Below are 18772 nucleotides of genomic sequence, written 5' to 3' on the forward strand. Positions count from 1 at the left end.
TGGTGTTCATCTTCAAAGACCTCAATGAGAATGGCCCAAATTCCTTGAAGGGCCATGTGTGGTTGTCACCTCCCATGTCAGCAAGATGTCATTGGAGGAATGGAATTGGCACCCTCCAGGGTAAATATTCTTCAGAATGGTTTTCAGTGGAAAATAGCTTTTTAATCAAAATGGAAATTGTTGTGGGAAATGTCCAGTTTCCACAACATTTTTTGTGCTTAAGTAAAAAAATCAAACTCCAACAATTTTCCAGGTTTTTGTTTGAAAATTTTCTTTATTTGACAATAATCTGAAAGCTTCTGAAGAACAAATTAGACAAAACCAAAACATTTTTTAAATTTGAATTGATTTTTTCCCCACACTACAAATCTGCAGTGTGCTCCAGGGAGAGACCAAGCTGTCCCTGACTCTTAACTTCACTTTAGAATGAAATGAAAAACCTACCCCTTTCACCACAAGCACTCCAGTCACAAATAAGAGGGAAAAATAACCCAAAGCATCATCCGACGTCCCTACAGCAGGAGAGAAGTCAGATGTGTGGAGGGAAAGCAGGCATGTTTCTCTCCAACTGTCAAGCACTCAAATGCTACAGTATAAAATCCTTGATAGAGATATTAGCTTAGATACAAAATAGAGTCGGGGTGTGGGAATGGGGAGACCCAGGGGGCCATGGCCCCATCATTTTTTACTGGCTGTAAGGGCGAGCAACGGGGGGGGGGCGGAGGAGATGGAGAAGGAGTGAGTGGGGTGTGGGCTCTTGTGGGGAAGAGGCGGCATGGGAACGGGACCTCAGGGGAGGGGTGGTGCGAGGGCAGGGCCCTGGATGAAGGGGCGATGTGGGTAGGCCTGGCCATGGGGAGAAGGAGTGGTGTGGAGTGTGGGGCCAAGGTTCAGGTGCCGGTGTCTCCCTCCCCACTTTTAGAGAACTTCCATCTCTACTTCCATACTCATAGAATAATATGAGTTTATCTGCTAATACTTAAGGCAGCTCCAGAGTCAGGGAACATGTAGTGTGGGGGAAATTCTGAGCTTGGGGGTGTGCATGCATTTGTCATTAAAGTCCAGGAGAGCTGTACCTGTGAAACCAAGAGGGGGCCTGTGATCCTCAAGTCTACCAAGAGCTCTGATGCCCAAATGCCTATTTTCCAAATTACAGCTAATCTAAGAAACCCACTGTCATTCATTTGTTTTCTTCTTCTCTTGCTAGAGCTGATCTCTGCAGCCCTAGCGATGGCCAGGAACCAAAGAAGGTGCTGATTCAGGGCTCAGTGAAGCTAGTAGCAGAGCCAGGATAGTGAAAGGCTGAGAAGTTATATGGCCCAAGTGGAGGCAAGTGTGGATGTTTTGCAGGCAGAGGGCAGCAGGAGATGAGATGCCTTCAGAGACATGACAGGAGCATTCCCATTGCTGCTCTTAGCCTCAGTGTAGCCATCTATCATCACAGAGCAGTGCCCCTGGCTCCAGTCCAGACAACCCCATGGGTTTCATTGACACGCTCTATCCTTGTGCTCTGGGAGTGCAAACAGGCACACTATGCCTATACGGAAGCAATGGGGCTAAAGGGCTCTCTCGCCCCTCCCCTCAGGTAGACCTAGTGGCTAGTGGCAGCTAAGTTTGTGGTACAGCACCATGCTATTTATGCCTGCAAAGCAGTTGCTCACCTGTACAATGAGAGCTCAGCGGAGGAAGGAGCTCTGGAAGTTAACTTAACAGTTTGCCTGAATGTGTTTTAATTTGCTGAGATAAATTAAAACAGTTTGTTGATTAGCTTGGAGGCCAGGGGGTGCTTTTTTTCAATGTTATGGGTGCTCTGTGTACTGCTCTGGAGGCTCAAGTGCAGTTTTTACTACTTGCATGTGTCATTTCCTTGAAGCTAGAGATGTGCAAGCTGTGCACTAGGCAGAAAGGAGGTTTTGAGAAAAGACTGGTGAGAACTCCGCCCGTATCTGCAGAATGCTTTCTCTTTCCCGGTCCTGCATTGCAAGTGCTCTATGCTAATCAAAAAGAGCTTGTTTCTCAATAGCAGGATTAACAATAAACACTGGGAGGCAAATAATGTAAATTCTGCTTGAAACAGAATTTTGCTACAGGTGAGATTCTTGAATCCTGCCAAAAGCTACAGTAGCTGGGCTTAATGTGGATGACCTGTGAGGGGATTTACAGGGGGACACTCTCACTTGGGACTCCTGTACAGAGCCTTCCATGGTCACTTTTGTAAAGGGACTGCTCAGTGCAACGATGATCAGTCTACTCACAGGATAGCAGGCTGGGAACTTGCTGCTTTATTTAACTATATCACAACAGGGTGGGGCAGAAAACTCCCACAATCCTAACTAAACCAGAAGTTAGGGAGCACAACTTCAACCTATAATACTCTGAGTAACCCAGTTAACCCCTTGATGACCACTTTACTACAGTTACTACTCCAGTTCGGAGACTGGAGAGTGATAGCTAGTGCTCCTCTGTGGCCCAAGTGACAACTAGTGCCCCTCTGTGGCCACTGGACCAGCGTCCCTGTCCTCAGCCCAACTCCAATGCTCCCCTTCCCATTGGCATAACTGGAGCTGGCACGGAGCACACACCCCTATACGCAGGACTTGTCATAAGCATAAGTCCCAATTCTGAACCTTAGCATCCAAAATGTGGATGCCTGCATGAACCCTCCAAGCTTAATTACCAGCTTGGATCTGATAGCGCTGCCACAGACAGGATCAGTGCCTGCCTCATTCTGGTCTCCCCAACCTTCCCTGGGGGACCCAAGACTCAGATGGCCGAGTCTCACAACAAAGGGAAATAACCCCTTCCCTTCTCCCTCTTTACCTCCCCCCAGATTTTCCCGCCCTGGGTCCACTAGGAGATTTCCCTGCTTCCATTCTTTGAACACAAACCCTGAGGATTAAGTGTCTTTCTCTCCCCCTCACCAGGCTATGCAAATCAAGCTTAGTCAATCTAATACCAAAGGGGATTTCCCCCTCCCTTCGATTCCTTAGCCTTAACCAGAGAAAAACTCCAACAGGTTCTTAAAAGAAAGCTTTATCTAAAAAGAAAGAAAAAGAATAAAAAATGGTTCTCTGTATCAAGATACAATATACATGGTCAATTGCTCTTAAAAGAAACATGAATAAACAGAACTTATTCAAAAAGAAATACAATTTAAAAACATTCCAGCAAACTACACACATGTAATAACAAAAAAAAAACTAAAGCCTATTGTTTTTCCCTTTGTACTTACACTTGGAAACTGAAGATATAGAAACCTGGAGCTAGAAAGATCTTCTCTCAGAGCTGAAGAGAGCACAGACAGGAACAAGAACCCACACCCAAAAACTTCCCCTCCCTGAGCTTTGAAAAATCCGGTTTCCTGATTGGTCCTCTGGTCAGGTGTTTGGTTCCCTTTGTTAACCCTTTACAGGTAAAAGAAACATTAACTCTTAGCTATCTGTTTATGACACGCCCCCCAAATCACAGACAGTGGGAAACGTCACTGGCGGTGATTTGTTCCTAGAACTTTAGACTAACCAGATTAATACAACACATGCACCTTTACATATACTACTAAGTATGTAAACTACAAGACTTTTACATTTTAAGGACAATTTTTAACCAGTGTATTCTAGGAAACTCTCACGGGAGAGTGCATCAGCTACTGCAAAGGCCTCCCTGCATAGTCACTGCACCTTCACCTTCACTGCACCTGTTGGGACCTGAGTGAATGAGTTCCCTCTGCTCCACTGCAGCCGATTCAATACCATTATGCTGGACGTTAGGGGGCTCCCAGGGAGCATGTTTCTGATCTATGGGCTGTTTCAGAGCTCATTGAAGGTGGTGGTGGGGGAGCATACCCAACTGCACACACACACCTTTGCTGCGTGCTGTGTGTCCACAGTCTCACCTCCCTCTGTTTTACTGCTCCTTCATTGCACCATGTACCGCTTAGACCAGCAGAGTCCAACTATTCCAGCCTGGGGCCAAATATATTATTTCACAAAGGCCAAGGGACCACAATCAATACCTTGGGGTAGGTTCTCTGGCCTTTGCCACTCCATTTGTGCCACTTGTGTGCTGCAAAGGGAGTGGAAACCAGCCACATGTCATAGCAGGTGTAGTGCCAATCTATCTGGCTACTATGCTTCCTTTCTCAAAGCAGCTGGTGCAGGGGGCATGTGGGCATGCACAGAGGCAGGTCAAGGTCAAGGAAAGGAGTGACTGATGCATGCTGTTGACCTGGTGAATAGTCTGTTAGGGACCATCTGGAGCTGGCACAAGTTAGAGCAGCTCACCAGGTGCTCTAACCTGCTCTGGGGCAGAAAATCAGGGAGCCATAACTAGTTGTTAGTTCTCATCTTCTCCTCCTTTCCCCCTCTCCTGGTCTGCCCTCTGTGTATGTGTGGGGAAGGAGCATTCCCTAGCTGAGCACTCTGTTAAGGTCAGGCAGAGCTGTTTGAGCTTTCCCTGCGGTTCCCACAGCCTGGAAAGGATGCTGTCAGTGGAAGAATTCTCCTCCCTTTGCTGTGATGCAGTGGGCAGCCAGAGGGGGAGCTGCTGAGCAGCAGCAGCAGGGAAGGGACAGCACGTCCGACTCATTCCAGAACTACTGCTGCGGCTGCAGAGAAAAGGTGGGATGCCTCCCACTCCCTAGTGACAAGGCTGATTCAAGCACATCAGTTTAAAAATCACAGGGTGCAGCTCAGGGAACAAATGCACATTCAGTTCTCAAGCAAACACATATTTTCTTCTTAACACACAGTCGCCCTCAAGGGCCGCAATTCAGAGCCAGTTCCCTGACTAGATGAATGTGGCCCTGTTTCAGGGACATTCCTGCAAGTAAACTCATTTGCTAGAACTCTCCTGGGGTGCAAAGTTGAGAGCTGTGCCTTTGTTTTAAAAATCACAAATGTTCGTATATCATTGTGAGTGGCATGGTTCATTAGGCATAAGGTGCTGCATGTGCCATTTCATCTGAAGAGGCCAAATCAAACAGCATCCTCATTCAGGGCTAGATTCTCACTCGGGCTACATGTCCTTGCAGGGGAGTCAGAGGGAGTGAGGGCATCTACTATTCCTTACACCTTTGATTAAGGCATGTGGGAGTAAATAGGGCTACCCATCTGCCTAGTCCTTCCTTGGAGCAGGTGGGCAGGGAGTCATCAGCTGGAAGGGGCGGGGAATGGCTCCACCCACCTACTAACTGGCCAGGGCACTGGATCCAGCAGAGAGTTACAGAGTAGTAGTACCCTCTGGGATCAAGAAGGAAGAAGAGTAGGAATTGTGTCTTACAGTGGTGTCTCTGAGTGACAACGCCTTCTGTGGCTACTCCTGGGAGGTGCAGTTTATGCTCCACCTCTGGCTTAGAGCTATGGCTAAAATCACAGTCTAGCCTTTAGAATCTGGATACTGCACTTGGGCCACATTCAGCTACCCTTACTCATACTGAGTAGTGCCAGGGTGTATAAGGGTATCAGAACCTGCTCCGCAGGGTACGAAAACAGTCCACAACACCTGCGGAATGCCCCAGATACCTGCTTCTGGGAGAAATCTTGGCTAAATTGAAATGAAATGAAATGTATTATAATAGTTGAGAAATCTTGAAAATGTTGTTGAAAAAAGCAAATAAGTAACTAAATACAATAAAAATGGGAAATTTCCTTCTTGCTTCCCCCATTTTTGAAGAGGTCTAATAATAATAAAGAGCCTGACATTGTAAATATCATTTTAAGTGGCCTTGGAAAGGCAATCCTTAAAATAAAGACCTTTTCCCACATTTTCATTATCTGCCTTTCAGTGAGGGTGATTCCTGTCACCATTTTTCCCTCTTTGTTTGCTTAGAGAATCAAGGCTTCTTCACCCTCCTGCTAGCTTCTGGAGTGTTAAAAAGTGATGCCAATATACTGAGTTTACATTACAAACAAGTTAAAATTCCCAGTCTCTCACAGCTTTTCTCCTAGGATACTAAGGAAAACCAAGTTCAGATAAACTGCACAATTAATTTAAGATCACTTCCGAGTGAAGAAAGAACAGGCTGCTTTAAGCTGGGCATTTTTCTTCCTGGAGATATCAAGTCAGTTTCAGGAAGCAAAATTACTATTCTCTAAAAGTCATCTCACCTGATTTGTATTCCCCAGACTATCCCATTAGATCTTCTTCCCTTTTAACTCATAAACTTATTTTAATAAATCGATCTCAGGATTACCCACGTGTAAACAGAGCCTTATTAACTGCATAATAGACAGGCAAATAGATGGGAAAAGGACTTGTTGCATGTTACTCTTCATATTACTGTAATTGTTCTACAGTGAAGATCCTAAGACTGGGCATACTTGTTGGCTACAAAAGAGAAGGTAAATATCTCCTTTAATGTCAAGAGACGCAGAGTAGCTGTAGATTTTCCTTTATCAGAAATGTGGTTGCTAACAAGATGGCTCAGAAGAACTAGCTGATGTTGACATTAATGTTGATCTTGCATTCCCTTAAAGAACTCTGCCCTTCCTCAGCTTTTGGGAGTAGGTAGAGTAACGAGAGCCTGATTTAACAAAATGCTGAAATCCCATGTGGTGCCAAGTGCCCTTAATTCACATTGACTTCATCAGGAGCTGACAGCACTTGGCAACACACAGGATCAGGTCCATAAGTAATGGATATGCAATATCTGTCCAGATCAAATTACAATGGAGGCCCCATCAAAAGTTTGAGTGTTGCCAATTAGTGCGAAAGTGAGCAAGTCCAATTGAAAAAGCCAAGAAGAATGCCTCGGAAACATGGACATTGTCCATGTATTTAATAAGCATAGTTTAATTCTACCGATTTATAATACTTAGAAATAACTCTGGAGTAGTCATTTTTATAGCACATTTTGTAAATATTCTAGTCGTATGAAAGTTCACTGTAGCTCTTTGATGTCAAAATTTTCAAGGGAAGAGAGGAGACACAGATGCTCTTCTCTGTGTGTGCAAAGAATGAGGTGTACAAATTAACAATGTATGAAGTCCTCTTGTACTGAATTTTACCAAATGCTGATCTATGACTTTGCGGTCAGATTACTAGACTGAATGTGATTTTTTTTTTACAGGACAGAGATCTAAAGTAGTGATAAAATGTAATTGCTAGCAGCTAAAACCAAGACCTTGATTTGTTGTATGTGCTACTCTAGAAAGAATCTTTTGGACAACAGATAGAAGCCTGATCCATTGTGTACTGAAGTGAATGGCAAATTTCCCATTGACTGTATAGGATGTTGGACTGAGCCCAATTTCAGTGAAGGATCCATTAAAAATTCAGGAGCTTATGGGCTAGACCCTCAGCTGGTATAAATTGATGTAGCTCCATTGACATCAACAGAGCAATGCCAATTTAAACTAGCTGAGAATCCAGCTCAATACCTGGACAATTTAATTTCCATCGAACTAAAACTCAGGTTAATATATATCTTCAGCAAAGATGCTCATTCACTTCCTCCAGAAATTGTCTTTTGTTTGGCAGGGTCAATTTTTTATTAGAAGTAAAATACTGATAATAATTTGTATAGTTTTAGACAGGGACTCAATTCAACAATGCTTACCCATGAGAGTAATCCCAATCAATAGGACTAAGATAGCCCCTTTGTAAGAGTAGGAGTTGCAGGATTGGTCCCTATGTGTCTTAGTATAAGGTACCTATCTATTTATATGAAAAATGAAGGCTGTGGAAGAAAAATTTCAGCCAATCTCCCCATGTTATAAGGGCAGGGGTCATGTTCCCAAATGTTGTGCCTTGATTTTTCACAGATGTCTGTGTGTGGTTTTGTCAGCAGGATGCCCATTCTATACTAAACAGCATTGTGTCTTTAACTAGTCCCTATGGCTACATATGGGTTTCTCCTCTATATTATTTAATATGCTCTATTCTGGCTGCCATCATAATTTCTTTACTGAGAAATATATACCCCATTGTGATTACAATTGCCACTAATAAATTAATAATCCCTGGCAGAAATTACAAGATCCAAACACTGTAGCTAAAGAATGCAGGAATAAAAGCTTGTGCACTCACTGAGACATACACAAATATATGCAACCACAAATCCATTACCCTGGGCACTGACCAACACCCAGTGAAGTCAGTGGCAATGCTCCTTTAGCTTTAATAGGTCCCTAATCATAACTACACAATACAGTATTGTATAGCATATTGTATTGCAACATATAGTATGTTTCATAAGCAATTTCAGTTGTATCATGCTCTGTTGCACATAGCACTTTGTAATGAATAAGTTAAATGGAGAATATTCTCCTTATTTCATCTGTCACTGATGAGAAACTGTTTAGGACCAGATTTTAAAACTACGCAGAACCCAGCAGTTGAAAATCTGTCTGTTTCATTTAGGCACTTGAGTGGAACCAGGCCATTTATTTAGAGGCATAAGTTGGGGCTGGTAGATGCTGAATTCTTTTGAAAATCTGTCCCTTGCCATACTCTATGGGTCAGTGCAATCCTCTTGTTGGTTTATAAGCACAAAGTGCTCCAGTGATTGTCACAGATCAGTGATGTCCCCAAATGCTACATCTGGATCTTTGATTCAGCTGAAAGATGTATGAAACTCACACAGTGCAGACAGTCAGCTCTCCATTGGCAACACATCTAAGCAGGTTTTTACGCAACACTTATTGCAAGGAAGAGTCACCACGACCAAAACTTAGACTCAGTAAATTGTCTGCAGAACCATATCTTTCAGACTGCAGAGTAACTTTTGGCTTCGCCTAATACCACATGGCTTTGGGGACACCACATCACAAATGCACAGAAGTTGATAGTTTTCAGAACTGCACAGGATGAAGATTTTGTAAGGTCAGCAGTCTGGACATTTAGTGTCTTAAGGCTTGTCTACACTAGAAATGTTACAGAAGCATAGCTGCAGCACTGCAGTTGCACTGCTGTAGCACTGTAGTGTAGACACTTACTATAGCAACGGAAGGTGTTCTTCCATTGCTGTAGTAAATCCACCTCCCGAGAGGCAGTAGTTAGGTCAACAGAACAACTCTTCTGTTGACCTAGCACTGTCTGCACTGGGCTTTCACATCCCTGTGCGATGTAGCTGGCCAGACCTACATTTCAGATCTAAATGAAACACATCAGGTAACAAAGTGGTCCCTGATTCAGTTGTGAAATTGTGGCCAATTGGAGAGTCCCTTGGAAAAACAGGACATTATAAGGCCCCTACTTGTCAGCTAATGATGCACCCACTTACTAACATTTCCTATTTTTCCAGTTGCTCTTTCTTCCCTCAGGGTAGTTATTTCCCTGGCAAGGCATTTACACTCGGTGAGTCATGGGTCTCTAATTCCCTTTGCCTCCCTTCTCAGGCCCTCTACCCAAGCCCCGGCCTCCTCCCTTTCTGTACCACATGGGGTGCTTCAGGGGCATAACAGTTGTCCAGTAGGAGTAATGGGGAAAAACAAGTTACCGGTAGATAGTTTTAAGATGGAGCTTGATAAGTTTATGAATGGAATTATCTGACAGGGTTGCCTGATATAGCAGGGGACTGGATTCTATGGACCCAGAAGATCCCTTCCAATCCCTATGCTCCTATAATCTACACCACCTACTGGGATCTCTGCGCCTTCTCTTCCCCTTTCTCCTCTCTCTCTCTGCCCTCTCTCCAGGAACGGTCGATCTTCACGCAAAAAGCTCTGGTTTCTCTCATCCTGAAAAACCCACCTGCCTCTCTAACTTCTATCCTATCTGCCTCCTCAGCCCTGCTTCTGAAACTGCTTGACTGATGCTCTAAACAGGGGATCAGTTTTTCCTCTCACTAATTCCTTTCCTCAAGGTATCTTCCTTTGAGGCCCTGCAATCTGGCTTTCATTGTCTTCACTCCACCAACACTTTTCTCACCAGAGTTTCTGAAGACCTCCTGGCCATGTCTAAAAGGCCACATCTGTGTACTTTGTCTCCTTGATCTAGCAGCAGCCTTTGACACTGCAGTTCATTGTCTCACCTCCCCCAATACTTGTGTTTCTTGATTCTTCTCTGACATCTCTGACCACTTCTTCATTGTCTCCTTAAGGGTCTCTATCACATTCCTCCTCCCCTGCTCATTTATTTTTTCTGGACTCCATCCAGGTGTGACATTATCTAATTCAAGAATGACCGTGCAAACCATTGTTGCTACCACCATTATAGAATTGCAACAAATCTTATACAAAGTGTGACACATAGCCAGAAAGGGTTAAGCATTCTGCAGAATACATGATCAGAGCCAACCATTAGAGAGATGTTAGAACACTATGTAAATGGTAACTAAGGCCATTCCATGTGAAGTAGGCTAGAACTTTGAAATGCAAGCCTGTATTGTTAGAGAATTAAAGGTGATATGAATTGTATGTGTTAAGTATAGCTTGTTAAATGTTAGCCATGTAAACAGACAGTTCCTATCTGTCACTATCGCTATTGATTTAGAGATCAAAAGGGAATATGAACATTTAGATGAATCTTGGATGAAATAATATCATTGTCTATGTGTCTTGTTAAAGTTTGTGATAAACAGCTTAATGGATAAATTATTTTATGTTAATCCATGTAGTTAATTACCAGTGAGGTTTAGGAAACAGAAGGTTACATCAAAAGCCTACTGTTCACCTAAGACTGTACGGTCAAGTGGCTGCTAGAAAATTGTATAAAAGACTCTTGGTCCTGATCCTGTCATCTCAGATCTGCTTGATGCTTCAATGCAGGGGAAACTTAAGCCACAACACTGAGATCCCAGTTCTAACTGGACCACTCTGAATATAAAGATTGACTATAGACTAGGAACTATTTCTGAAAGAACTCTGCATCTACAAAGCTCACCATCTCTGCTATGAATCTGAATCTCAAGACTGACTCATGTCTGTGTGTATACTGATCTTTTAACTTATACTCTCTCTTTTCTTTTTTTTAAATAAATTTTAGTTTAGTTAATAAGAATTGGCTGTAAGCATGTATTTGGGTAAGATCTAGCATATTCATTAACCTGGGAGGTAATGTGTCTGATCCATTGGGACCGGATGAATTTTTTTTCTATGATGAATAAGATTTTCATTAATCCTCATCATATTTGACTTGGGTATCTAGGTGGAGGCCTGAGGCTGAGTTACTTTAAAGGAACTGTGTTGTTGATTTCTGAGTAACCAGTGAGCTCTAACAGAAGCTGTTTTGTGCTGGCCTGTTAAATCTAAGTATTGGAATATACACCAGCTTTGGAGATTGCCTGCCTCATTCTTTGCAGTTCACCCTGAGTGACCTCAGCTGGCTCCCCAGAGATTCCGGTCACACAGGGCCCTCCCCTTTTCTTCCTCCACTCTCCTCTTGAGTGATGCAATTTGCTCACACAGGTTTAGTCATATCAGTTTTAATCTGGTTCAGAGGTGAGCAAACTACAGCCCATGGGCCAGATCTGGCCCCTCAGGGCTTTGGATCTGGCCCGCGGGATTGTCCCTTGTTGTGCCATGGGCCCCATGCCGCTCTCAGAAGCATCTGGCACTACGTCCCTGCAGCTCTCGGGTGGGAGGGGCAGAGGGCTCCATGCATTGCCCTTGCCTCCAGGCACTGCCCCCTGCAGCTCCCATTGGCCAGGAATGGGGAACTGCGGCCAATGGGAGCTTCGGGGGAGGTACCTGGAGGTGCAGCAAAGGCAGCGCACGCGGAGCCCTCCACCCCCTTTCCCCCAGGGGCTGCAGCACTTCCTGGAGCGGTGTGGTGTGGGATCAGGGCAGACATGCAGGGAGCCTGCCCTGGTCTCGGTGTGCGCTGCTGCCACCCTGGACCTGCTTTAGGTAAACGGCGCCGGGCTGGAGCCCAAACCCCTCTTGCACTCTATCCCCCAGCTCCCTGCCCTGAGCCCCCTTGTACATCCCGCACCCCTCCTGCACCCCAACCCCCTGCCCTGAGCCCCCTGCCACACCCTGCACCCCTCCTGCACCCCAACCCCCTGCCTTGAGCTCCCTCCCTCAGTCCGCAACCCTCCTGCACCCCTTCCCCTTATACACATCACACCCCTCCTCTGCCCCAATCCCTTGTCCTGAGCCCCTTCCTGCACACCACACCCCCTGCCACACCCCACACACCCTCCTGCATCCCAATCCCCTGCCCCGGCCCTGCATACAATTTCCCCACCCAGATGTGGCCCTCGGCCCAAAACATTTGTCCACCCCTGCTCTGGTTTCTCTGAAAAAATTTGTAGGCATGCATGAACTTTCAATTTTTTCCCCATTTTCATATCTCCACCTGGCTCTCTGATATCTCCTTTCATGTGACTCACTACAACTTGAAATTCCAAGTGGTGAACATTAACTCCCTGAAATCTTCTCCATAAACCTCTCCTGTCTCCCCACCTCTATCACCATCATCCTCTGCACTGAATAAGATGGCATTCTTAGTGTCATCTCTCCCCACTCCTTGCCAAATTCAGCAGTTGCTACCTCTACACCACCTCCAAAATTCACGCCTTCTTCGCCATTGCAATCTCATGCTTTAATTATTGCAGCTTCTCCTCCTCCACTCTTAACTCTCTCCACTTCCATCAACCCAAAATGCAGCTACCAAAACCATCTTTCTTTCCCCACTGCTCTGACCACGTTTCAGTCATCCTTGAATCTTCACATTGCTCTTACACTTACTCCAGGTCCAGCTTGGCCTTCTTCTCTTTGCGTCATTTCTCCACTGCCTGAAGTTCTTTGCATTCCTCCTAGGCTTTATCACTCATCACCCCATTTCCCTCTTCATCCATTTCTGACTTTTGTGCCTATTCCCATGCCACCCATTTGTATCTGAAAAAAATCTCCCCATTTGAAGCTCTAGGGTCTCTTAGTCCCCTACAAGAAACCTTGGAAAAAATCTTTATCCATGAAGTGTTTAAGTTCTGCTGTGCATTCCCTACTTAATGCATATCCTGTCTTGTTTTTCCACCATCTTCATTTGCTCACGGACCCTACACTCATCAAAATAAGTGGCAAAGCTTCCATTGACTGTAATGGTGCTGGATCAGAGCCATAGGTCCCATTCAGCAAGGTACTTAAGCACGTGCTAAACTTTATGCATATGAGCAGTCTCAATGAAGTCAGTGGGCTTACTTAGGTGTTTGAAGTACTTTATTGAATTGGGGCTTTTGATTGTAAGTTCTTCAGTGTAGACACTTGCTACTGGCCATTTTGGTATAATAATGATCATCATAATGAGGCTGGTGTCTGCATCTAAGAACAGACTGTAGCGTAGAATGAGCTTTTTTAGTTATCCTTTTACAATTGTGTTTTTATACCATTTTATGCAACAGGTTATGGGGTAGATCCTCAGCTGGTGCAAATTTGTCTAACTCCATTGATTTCCATGGAGTTATGCTGATCTACGCCAGTTGACAACAAGGCCCTATATCTATATAGTATGAAGACTACTACCTAAAGTTCCATTTAGTTCCACTGTAGCTGTGCATAATGGCATTACAGTGTTTCCAATTATATTGTTTTAGCTTCATGGGGCCAATACGAAGGTAAAAGGAATATTGGGATAGCTCTTCGGTATAAATTCATGTAACTCCATTGACTTCAGTGCCCTTTGATTTCAATGGAACTGCATTGATTTATAGCGACTGATGATCCGACACCACTGAGTTAACACACAGCTTGAAATGACGTATTATATTCCTTGTAATTTTCGTGGAATACTGAAAAAAAGTACGGAAAAACCCTGCAGTAAAATATACACGGCGACAGTTTCACTGACATTGGTCATTGGATTCTGAGCATACCAGAGGAGGCAGCGATAGCCTTGCCTCCCAGTAGAAACTGAAACACTTGTGTAGACAATTGCTTTTTTGTCTGTAGCAATGGAAAAATTCACACACGCTTGCACTGAAGTTGTTCCCAGCCTAGAGTTGGATATTACAAAGTCTGTGAGAAAATCTTGTCTTTTGTCCAGGCAGTTCTACTATTCAAATAAAGAGATGATTTTAAATGAAAAGATACATTTTACACTACGCCCCACTCCTTTCCCCCAGTTTAGGGCTACAGCATCACTCTGCAGTCTGCCCTGCAGAAGAGGTAGCACATAGAATCATAGAATCATAGAAGATTAGGGTTGGAAGGGACCTCAGAAGGTCATCTAGTCCAACCCCCTGCTCAAAGCAGGACCAAACCCCAGACAGTTTTTTACCCCAGTTCCCTAAATGGCCCCCTCAAGGATTGATAGGTGCACTACCCCAGGGAAGAGACTCAATCTCTTGGCTCCCAACTTGTTCCATGGGGGAAACGAGCATAGAGAAGTCATAGATTACTTTCCCCTCCTCACTGCTTGATGCATTGTTGGGGTGGGTGGAACCAAAGCCCTTCCCATTCCGCACCCCTTCATGGGAATGGGAGTAGTGACCATGGGGAGGCTGCATGTGCATCCCATGCAAAGAAGTAAGGGAGCACCTTATGCCTCCGTATTTCCCTGCATATGGCAAGGGACAATCAACCTTAGCTTCTGATCAAGAATGGGCCTGGATCACTTAGTGATAGCCATCTGGTTAAACCATCAGTAAACTTCGCATCAATACTCAGCAAGACAAGCCAGTTGATACTACATGGATTTCTTCACCACAGTTCGAACAACTCCCTGCACTTCTCATTATATATGTTTACACACAAACAGTAATACCGTATTATCCTGTATTGTGCCATGCAGTATCGATTTCATTGCTGTACAACTTCGTGAGAGCTTTGGTGGGTAGGTGCTTTATAAACAAAATGATTAATTATTATTATATTGTGTGTAAGGAGAGACAAAGCTTTGAAATTCTGGTCTCTAATGGAGATTTAATAGAAAAAAATAACCCTTCTATGGGTTTTCTGAACCCTCCTATAGAATTCAATAGAGAATGATCTTTCCTGCAGTAGAATCCTATAGGATGCTTCAACAAATGTATATAGCCAGGATCGCCTGCTTTACTAAAGTGTACAGGCTTGATTCTGAACTCACACTATTAAACCAGATCCTCAGCTGGTGTAAATTGGGGTAGCTCCATGGAACTCAATTATACCAGCTAAGGATCTGGATCATTGATGTCAAACTAATTACTCCTGATTTAAACCAGGGCAAACCAGATTAGAATTAAGCTTCATAGGGTTTTATAGTGATTCATACAGAACCTTACTAGCTAGCACACTATTAAATTCTATAGGATTTTCCCTGGGGATATCTTGTTTGCAGAAAACATCTGTACAAATCTTCCTTTCAATATCAAGATGTAACAGTGTATCTTCCCTTCCCCCCTCCCCATTACTTTACCCATTTCTAAATTAAATTCCACTTAAACAGCACAGATGGTTGAACTGATAAGTGTTATTACCTCTATGTTTCTTTTGCTTTGGTGTTCGAGCTTACTTTCAAAACTTGCTCCAGCACATATTATCTAAGTATAAAGATGCAAACAAGATCCTGAGAGGAACTTGATCCCCGCACCTTGCCAAGGATTCACTCTTTGAATGCTAGCATTCTGTAACATTTACATTAAAAATCATTATTTGCAGAGGAGTATAACTAGGCCATCAATAAAAACAACTCAAACAAAACAAACAGCAACAAAAAGCAGTGTCTCAGCACAGAAGCAAGATTTATATTTTAATGTACTTGATAAAAATAGCGATTTTGCTTATTTTTAAGTTACACAACAGGGGAAAATGATTGACATTTTTTACTTAATGTTGATTTTCATTCTTTTTTACCTCTAAAATGAGTAATCATAGAAACAATTAGGTTTGGTGGACAGTACATTGATTGGTGTATTTTGGAAAGGGTGGGGGAAGAATGTGTTATTTCACAGTAGACCACAATCATTCCTATTATTCTGCTCATTAATCAATTAATTAAGAAGGATTCACATTGATCATTGATCTATCCTTGAGGATAAAAGGCACTGTATAAAATTGTCCTCAATTTGGAATTAAATCCTTAACTTGTATTTTTGCAATTGCAACTCTCTTTAGAGTAAATTATGTTTTCTAATCATTGCATGTATAAAAATATGTAGTCAGTAGATGTACTTAATGGCTTGTAAGCATTATAAGGGAAATGTATCTAGAAATGTATTGTCATTGTTCTAAAGTATGTATTTAATCAGGTGGAAGATACACCTTTCAAATTGTTTTCATGCAGATTTAAGCAATCCCAGACATGTATTTACACAAGCTTAAATATTTGCTAGTCTGCATCTTGAGTAATTTGTTTCACAAGCTGCCAAGGAAGATTTTTTAAAATGAATCAACTATTTAGAATATGTTTTACATCGTCTTCAGCAAGTGACATAAACTGTGAAAAAGCTGTGAAAAGTTAAAACGAGCAGTTTTATCCTTAACTTAGACCAAAGCAACATTAGCCTGAATACTGATTTTTTTGTGTTTTGCTTGGTTTGAATGCAAACCTTAAAATGCTAAGATTAGTGACATTTGGGGATTTTTAAAAAAATACGTAACTGAAGCTTTAGGATAACTTGGAAAAACCATACAGCCACATAAACATATATATATTATCTCTTGCTTCTGCACTCATACATATTTATGTACATGTATATGTATAAAAATCACCCACCTTCAGAGAGTTGTTAAAATATATACTTTTTTTTACACACATACAACACAAAGGTAGTTACACACACATGGATAGATATATGCGTATATACACATATAGATAGGCACACATATGGGCACAAACACACGTGTATAGACACACATACAGACAGATGTATGTACACGGGCACACACAAATACAGAGAGAAAATACAGTTACTCACACGGATATGCACATCTATGTACACACGGCTGGATACATGCACTTATAGTTATTCTATATCCTTTACAGAACTCCAAGCTTAGGGTCCTGGGAGCAGCCAAATCCCGGCAGAAATCTCTAAGGAGCAGTGAAGCCTTGTCAATGCGCCGTGTTCCCCATCTCTCTCCCCCAAGCCTGCTTTCCCCTCCAGACAAGAACATGCGCTGAGCTAGGGGCCGGCTAGTAGCTTCCAGGGTGGCTTGCCAGTGGCCACCCGCGCTTGGGAACCAAACGGACAGGAACTTCAGTTCCCCCAGCGAACCCCTGGGCAACATCTGGCTGCAGGCGCTGTGCTTCGGGTGAGCCGGGGAGCCCGTTTCACTTACCGCCGCCGGGTACCATCGAGTCATGGTGCGGAGCCGACGCGACGGGCGATGGGTTTGCAAACCAGGGAAAGCCCCGGGGTCTGGGGGCTCGCGGGGTCCGCCGCCCCCTACTTGCCCTGTGCAGCGGAGGGGCCCATTGCAACCCTCGATCACCTGCCCCCTTTCCCCGCCCTGCCGCCCGCCAATCCCTGAATCTCTAGGCAAATACCCCCCCCCCTTAACTTCCCCCAGGATCGCGCCGCAAGCCGCGCCCGGGCAGCAGCAGCGGCGCCGCGGTCCTCTCCTTACCGTGCGGGAAGGTACCTCCAGGGTGCGCGGCTGCTCCTGGGCTCCGGATCGCTGCCGGGCTCCGCGCTCCCTCTCATTTGCCCTTTAAGATCCGCGAGGGAGTTTGCCACCCCCCGGAAAGTCCAAACTTGTGTGGGGAGAGCAGCGTTTCCCGCGTCCCCCCCTGGCTCTGGACCGAGTCCCGCTGGCAGCGCATCAAGGCCTCCCGTGCGTCTGGGAGGGAGGGGGGAGGCTGGGTGTGAGGGGGGGGATCTGCGCTCACCAATTAACCCCCCGCTTCCCTGCGCCTCGCTTCTCCTGAGCCCGCTTCCCGCGCACCGGCCCGACTGGGGCTCGCCTGGGCCAGGCTTCTACCGGGGGCTCCCTGCTGCGGAGCCGCATCCTTCCTTCCCCTCCTTTCAGCTGGGGGGAGCTTGGTGCAGAGCCTTAAATTACCAGCCTGGCCGGGACTGTCAAGAGAAGGGAGGCGAGGGGGGCAGACTGTGCAGGCTTCCTATTCCCAGCCAGCACCTGCTGCCTGCAGATCCGCGGGGGGAGGATTATTTCTCTAGGGATAACTTTGAAGCTGGTTCTTGCTCTCAGCGCGGCCCGGGAGCTGGGACCGGCAAGGAGTCCTCGGAAGCAGGAGCATCCTGCGCTCCCATGCTGCTGAGTGACTGCATGAGCCACACACGGAGCAATGCGATCAGCTGCTTTCCCCACTGCTCCGCACCTGCACTGGCAGCCGGGGCAAGAATGGGAGACGCTGCTATCTCCTAGCAACCCGGCATCAATCTTCTTGGGAGGCCCCCTCCTAAAAAGTTCTGATTGGAGGAGGGGGGAGGGGAGCCACACCCCTGCGAGGATGCTCTGGATGCTGCCTCGTTGTGCTTTTTTTTTTTTTCTTCCTCTTCACCAATCCAGGAGAGATTCAAGTGGAGAAATTTGCAAGAAGGGGCTGGAATGCAGAGTCAGATCAGTCTGCTGGGTTGTCTGCTCCCTGTCTGCTTCTCTATCTCTTAGCTGGTTTGAAAGATCTACTTTTGTTCTCTCTTTCTTTAAAGGAAAAACAGCCTCCCCTCCACCTCAACTCTGTCAGAGAGCAGCAAAGAGGAAAAATGGGCACCAGGAAAAGAAGCCAGAATGCAGCAAAGGCAGAAGACAGAAAACCAAATCAATGTAAACAGTTTAAAACGTATAAAGATATATTTTCAAATAATCAGATTTGAAAGCAAAATTTGGCTTGAAAGTCTTACCACCCCACAACCCTCAGAGGCCAGTTAATATGGGGTAATGGATCTAAAGAAAGACAATCAAACATCACGGGATGAATGAACCACAGGGGTCAACGGGTGCAAATCCATTGA

At 44.7% G+C, this 18772-nt stretch overlaps 1 protein-coding gene across 3 annotated transcripts in view; it reads right to left on the bottom strand.

Annotated features, from left to right (window-relative positions):
* The window catches only part of GRM3 (glutamate metabotropic receptor 3), a 151628-nt gene extending 133341 nt beyond the window's left edge, over positions 1-18287 (bottom strand). Inside the window, exons 1-2 of one of the 3 annotated variants that reach the window (XM_032765806.2) lie at positions 17427-18287; positions 16775-16890 (exon numbers count right to left, since the gene is read on the bottom strand). The gene's annotated coding sequence lies outside the window, so the exon portion shown is untranslated. Of the gene's footprint in view, positions 1-16774; positions 16891-17138; positions 17204-17426 lie in introns of those variants that run through there. The other 2 variants (XM_032765805.2, XM_032765807.2) reach the window with 2 other exon arrangements.
* Between the last annotated feature and the right edge of the window lie 485 nt (positions 18288-18772).

The sequence above is a fragment of the Chelonoidis abingdonii genome, chromosome 1, assembly GCF_003597395.2.
Source record: "Chelonoidis abingdonii isolate Lonesome George chromosome 1, CheloAbing_2.0, whole genome shotgun sequence".
NCBI lineage: Eukaryota > Metazoa > Chordata > Testudines > Testudinidae > Chelonoidis > Chelonoidis abingdonii.